Here is a 6,475-nt window from a genome sequence, read left to right as displayed (position 1 = left end):
AAAATAAAGTACACTTAGGCCAGGAATGGAGGCTTATGCCTGTAATCCCAGCACTTTGGGAGGCTGAGGTGGGTGGATCATGAGTTAACAAGTACAAGACCAGCCTGGCCAACATGGTGAAACCCCGTCTCTACTAAAAATTCAAAAATTAGCTAGGCATGGTGGCACACACCTGTAATCCCAGCTACTCGGGAAGCTAAGGCAGGAGAATCACTTGAATCCGGGAGGCAGAGGTTGCAATGAGCCAAGATCGCACCATTGCACTCCAGCTCTGGGCAATTGAGCGAGACTCTGTCTCAAAGGCTGGGCGTGGTGGCTCATGCCTGTAATCCCAGACTTTGGGAGGCTGAGGCAGGCAGATCACGACGTCAAGAGATCGAGACCATTCTGGCCAACATGGTGAAACCCCGTCTCTACTAAAAATACAAAAATTAGCTGGGCTTGGTGGCGTGTGCCTGTGGTCCCAGCTACTTGGGAGGCTGAGGCAGGAGAATTGCTTGAACCCTGGAGACAGAGGTTGCAGTGAGCTGAGATTGTGCCACTGCACTCCAGCCTGGTGACAGAGACTCCAACTCAAAAAAAGAAAAAAAAAAAGATACACAATCTCTCTGGTGGTGGTAGTGCTATGGAGAAAAATAAGGGAGGGAAGGAGAGTGAGGAGTTCTGGTGGGAAGTTGTAACTTTAGAGCAGTGAGGGAAGGCCTCACTGAGCTCTTGGAATAAAGACCCAAAGAAGATGAGAACCAAGCTATTGGGATACCTGGGGAAAGAATGTTCTGAACAGAAAGAATAGCAAGGCCAAAGGCCCTGAGGTATGAGCATGACTAGAATTTTTAAGGATCATTAAGGAGTCTGGAACAGAATTGTTTTGGAGAAGTGTGATGAGACAAGTCAGTCTTGGTCAGAAAGGTGTGGAGGTTGCAGTACAGTGGCACGATCATAGCTCACTACAGCCTCGAACTCCTGGGTTCAAACAATGTGGTTGGATTATTGCAGCAGTCTCCCAACTAGCTGTTCTGCTTCTCCCCTTTCCCACCTTCAGTCTGTTTTCCACACAGCAATCAGAGGAATCCTGTTAACATGGAATTCAGGTTATGATATCTCTCTGTTCAGAGCCCTCTAACAACTTTCCATCTCCCTCCTTACAGAAACCAAATTCAGCAGCCTACAAGACTTGGGAGAAGCCACAATCATGCCACTGTATTTCAGCCTGAGCAACAGAGCAAGACCCCATCTCAAGGAAAAAAAAATTCCAGCCACAGAAGGATGGTGCTTGCAGCAGTGTGGCCACAGTAGAAACAGGAGACAGACCTGTTGGACTGGAATGAAGGAAGATAGGGAAGAATTTGGGAGAAACAGTTTTGGTAGGAAGAGCAGGAGCTCAGTTTTGGGTAGGTAGAGTTTTCTGATAACCAGTAGACAAGTGAGATGTGGAGCTGGAAGTCGGTGCCATCAGTCTGGAGTTCAGGATAAAGATCAGGACTAGAGATGCAAATCTGGGAGGTATCAGCATGTTGCTAATATATAAAGCCACAGGCCTGGATGAGATAACCAAGGGAGTAAAGGAGTAAGCAGAGATGGGAAAGCAAAGTTTAAGCCTTGAACACCTAGGCCACACCAGTGCTAACAGGTTTCAGGGAAGAGGAGGAACAGAACTATGGGTATTTTGGCCAGGTGCGGTGGCTCATGCCTGTAATCCCAGCACTTTGGGAAGGCCAAGGTGGGTGGATCACCTGAGTTCAGGAGTTTGAGACCAGTCTAGCCAACATGGTGAAACCTCATCTCTAATAAAAATGCAAAAATTAGCTGGGCATGGTGGCAGGCACCTGTAATCCCAGCTACTCAGGAGGCTGAGGCAGGAAAATCGCTTGAACCTGGGAGGTGGAGGATGCAGTGAGCCAAGATCACACCACTGCATTCTAGCCTGCGCAACAGAGTGAGACTGTCTAAAAAAAAAAAAAAAAAGAATTATGGGTATTTTGACTTTGCTTCTCAAACTAGGCCTTTACTGATGGATCTTTCACTTATCAGATAATACTTTATCCTCTTAAGAGGTATATACCATATTAAGGAACTAATTATTATTGGTTTAGGCCCAATCTCCTTGGGTAATAATAATTGCTACACTTTATCAAACCACGTGCCTGGCATGGTGCTGGCACTTCATCTATGATTTCATTTAATCCTCGTAATAACTATATGACATTATCCCCTGTTTTTTGAGATGGAGTCTCGCTCTGTCGCCAGGCTGGAGTGCAGTGGCACAATCTTGGCTCACTGTGACCTCTGCCTCCCCGGCTCAAGCGATTCTTCCATCTCAGCCTCCCGAGTAGCTGGGACAATAGGCACATGCCACCACACCCAGCTAATTTTTGTATTTTTAGTAGAGACAGGGTTTCACTATGTTGGCCAGGATGGTCTTGATCTCTTGACCTCATGACCACCTGCCTCAGCCTCCCAAAGTGCTGGATTACAGGCATGAGCCACTAGCCTGGCCAATATTATCCCCTTTTATAGTTTTTTTTTTTTCCAAGACAGTCTTGCTCTTTCACCCAGGCTGAAGTGCAGTGGCGCGATCTCGGCTCACCGCAACCTCCGCCTCCGCCTCCGCCTCCACCTCCAGGGTTCAAACGATTCTCCTGCCTCAGCCTCCTGAGTAGCTGAGATTACAGGCTCACACCACCACGCTCAGCTAATTTTTTGGTAGTTTTAGTAGAGACGGGGTTTCAGCATCTTGGCCAGGCTGGTCCTGAACTCCTGACCTCAGGTGATCCACCCACCTCGGCTTCCCAAAGTTCTGGGATTATAGGCATGAACCACCACTCCCTGCCTCCCCTTTTATAGTTAAGGAAACCAGAGCCCAGAAAGGTTAAGTAACTTGCCACAGCTGAAAAGTGAAGGCTGAAGAAATGTAACAATTAGATGTCTTGTTCTTCCCCATATTTCTTCTCTTTTCTAGCTTTAGTGAAGATGTCAGAACCTGAGGTGCTGCAAGGTTATAGCTCAAGTGTATCCTTGCTGGGTGTGTAGTCTTAATTACTCAGGAGACTGATGTGGGAGGATGGCTTGGGCCCAGTAGTTCCTGGCCAGTCTGGGCAACATATTGAGACTCTGTCTCAATATAAAAATAAAAACAGTCCAGGCACAGTGGCTCACACCTGTAATCCCAACACTTTGGGAGGCCAAGGTAGGAGGATTGCTTGAGCCCAGGAGTTCCAGACCAGCCTGGGCAACATAAGGAGACGCCATTTCTACAAAAAATTTAAAACTTGCCCAATGTGGTGGCACACACTTGTGGTCCCAGCCACTCGGGAGGCTGAAGTGGGAGGATCACTTAGGCCCAGGAGGTCAAGGCTGCAGTGAGCCACTGCACTACAGCCTGGGTGACAGATTAAGACCCTGACTCAAAAAACAAACAAGGCCGGGCATGGGGGCTCATGCCTGTAATCCCAGCACTTTGGGAGGCCAAGGTGGGTGGATTGCCTGAGGTCGGGAGTTCGAGACCAGCCTGACCAACATGGAGAAACCCCATCTCTACTAAAAATACAAAATTAGCCGGGTGTGGTGGCACATGCCTGTAATCTCAGCTACTTGGGAGGCTAAGGCAGGAAAATCGCCTGAACCCGGGAGAAGGAGGTTGTGGTGAGCCGAGATCGCACCATTGCACTTCAGCCTGGGCAACAAGAGTGAAACACCGTTTCAAAAAAAAAAAAAAGTGGATTAAAACAAAGTTTTAAGTAATAACCTAAGATGTTTCAGTAAGTACCCACCATGATTTGCTCTGCGAGAATGTCTTAGGCACAAGTCTTAGCGAGAAATATATGAGATATATGGCCACTTGCTTAGCTAAGTAGATGTAATACTTCCAGATGACAGTAGTACTATCTGGTGGAGCTGATGTGCTTAACAGGAATAATAAGACTCTGGAAGAAATCCTGAGCTAAACATGGAGACTGTCAAGAACTAGTTAGGTAGAAAACTTTAAATTTGGTCAGGCGCAGTGGCTCACACCTGTAATCCCAGCACTTTGGGAGGCCGAGGTGGGTGGATGCGGATCACAAGGTCAGGAGTTCGAGATCAGCCTGGCCAACGTGGTGAAACCCCGTCTCTACTAAAAATACAAAAATTAGGCTGGGCGCAGTGGCTCACGCCTGTAATCCCAGCACTTTGGGAGGCCGAGGCGGGCGGATCACAAGGTCAAGAGATTGAGACCATCCTGGCCAACATGGTGGAACCCCATCTCTACTAAAAATAAAAAAATTAGCTGGGCATGGTGGTGCATGCCTGTAGTCCCAGCTATTTGGGAGGCTGAGGCAGGAGAATCGCTTGAACCTGGGAGGCTAAGGTTGCAGTGAGCCGAGATAGTGCCACTGCACTCCAGACTGGGTGACAGAGCAAGACTTCATCTCAAAAAAACAAAACAAAACAAAAAACTGGCCGGGCGCAGTGGCTCATACCTGTAATCCCAGCACTTTGGGAGGCCGAGATGGGTGAATCACGAGGTCAGGAGTTCGAGACCAGTCTGACCAACATGGTGAAACATGTCTCTACTAAAAATACAAAAATCACAAAAATTTGCCGGGCGTGGTGGTACGCACCTGTAATCCCAGCTACTCTGGAGGCTGAGGCAGGAAAATCGCTTGAACGCGGGAGGCGGAGGTTGCAGTGAGCTGAGATCACGTCACTGCACTCCAGCCTGGGCAACAGAGCGAGACTCCATCTCAAAAAAAAAAAAAAAAAAAAAGAAAACTTTAAATTTGTCTTCTGGGTGGGGTGTGGTGGCTCATGCCTGTAATCCCAGCACTTTGGGAGGCTGAGGCGGGTGGATCATGAGGTCAGGAGTTCAAGACCAGCCTGGCCAAGATGGTGAAACCCTGTCTCTACTAAAAATACAAAAATTAGCTGGGCGTGGTGGTAGGTACCTGTAATCCCAGCCACTAGGGAGGCTGAGGCAGAGAACTACTTGAACCCAGAAGGCAGAGGTTGCAGTGAGCTGAGATGGCACCACTGCACTCTAGCCTGGGTGATAGAGAGAGACTTCATTTGAAAAAAAATAAGTAAATTAAATTAATTTGTCTTCTATGGAGATGAATTCTATAGGGTGTAAATTCAAGTAAATGAAATATAGGCAGGATATTAGCCAGGCATGGTGGCTTATGCCTGTAATCACAGTACTTTGGGAGGCCAAGATGGGAAAATTGCTTGAGGCCAAGAGTTCGATACCAGCCTTGTCAACATAGCATAGTGAAACCACCATCTCTAAAAAAAAATAGAAAAAGAAAAAGAAAAAGGAAAGGAACATAGCCAGGACATTTCTGTACCAAGCAGAGAATGTTATATCTTGACTTAAACTCTCCTTCCTTCCTTCCTCCCTCCCTCCCTCCCTTCCTTCCTTCTTTCTTAACTTTCTCCTTCTTGTTGTCCATGATCATGGCTCACTTCAGACTTGATCTCCTGGGCTCAAGTAATTCTTCCTGCTTCAGCCTCTGGAGTAATTGGGATTACAAGGCTGTGCCACCAAGCCCAGCTCATGGCTCAAACTCTTATAGTGTAATAATTAGAGAAAACAACTGTATAAATGATTCTTGCCCTAAGGGAGGGAACTTGGACTTCTGAGCTAATGAGGAGATAAAATACTGAGTGACCTGTGGAGACCTGGAGAGACTCTCAGTTAAGGAATAGGGCATTTTCTTATGTCCTTACCTAAAAGTGGGGGACATGGGGGTGAGAAAGCTTCCCTTAGACTATGTGCAAGAACTTGATAGCCTTATGCAAAGCCATCTTCAGTGAAAGGCCACAGCTTTGTCACCATGTCAGTCACAGGCCAGTGTTGTGGAAGCAGGCTACAGGTGGCAGCCATCTGAGACTGGAAGAAAAGCCCAGGGGCGGAGCTCTACCCTAACTCCAGTGTAGGGCTTAGAGAGGAAAAGGACACTGCCCCCAGGTGCTTGTGGAGCAGCAGGGAAAGTCAGAGGAGTGATCTGACTTTTTTTTTCATCCTATTAACTTTTGGGAGAATTAACCATAAGGCTGTAAAGTGAATTAATTGCTTCAGAAAAGAACATGAGCAGTGGTGCCAATCCCTAATTTTACTTTTTAAAACCATCTCTAAAAATTAGGGTCTTTTGGGAGAGCCTGTTGTTGACTGTTTTCCTGTTGTTTTTATTGCTTTGCATCTAGGAAATTACAAACAATGATTCTTTGCAATGGTAAATCACCTGGGGAGCTTTTAAAACAATAGTGATGCCTGGCTCCCCAACACTCCACCCTACTCTAAATTCAATTAAATCAAAATCTCTAGGGCTGGTGTCCAGGCATTAGTTTTTTTGTTGTTGTTTTTGAGACAGGGTCTCGCTCTGGTGCTCAGGCTGGAGTGCAGGGCATGATCATGGCTCACAGCAACCTCGACCTCCTGGAATCCCACTTCAGCCTCCCGAGTATCTGGGACTACAGGCACACGCCATCAAGCCTGGCT

This window comes from Pan paniscus, chromosome 2 (genome assembly GCF_029289425.2).
Source record: "Pan paniscus chromosome 2, NHGRI_mPanPan1-v2.0_pri, whole genome shotgun sequence".
Classification (NCBI taxonomy): domain Eukaryota; kingdom Metazoa; phylum Chordata; class Mammalia; order Primates; family Hominidae; genus Pan; species Pan paniscus.
Note: the sequence above shows the minus strand (reverse complement) of the source record.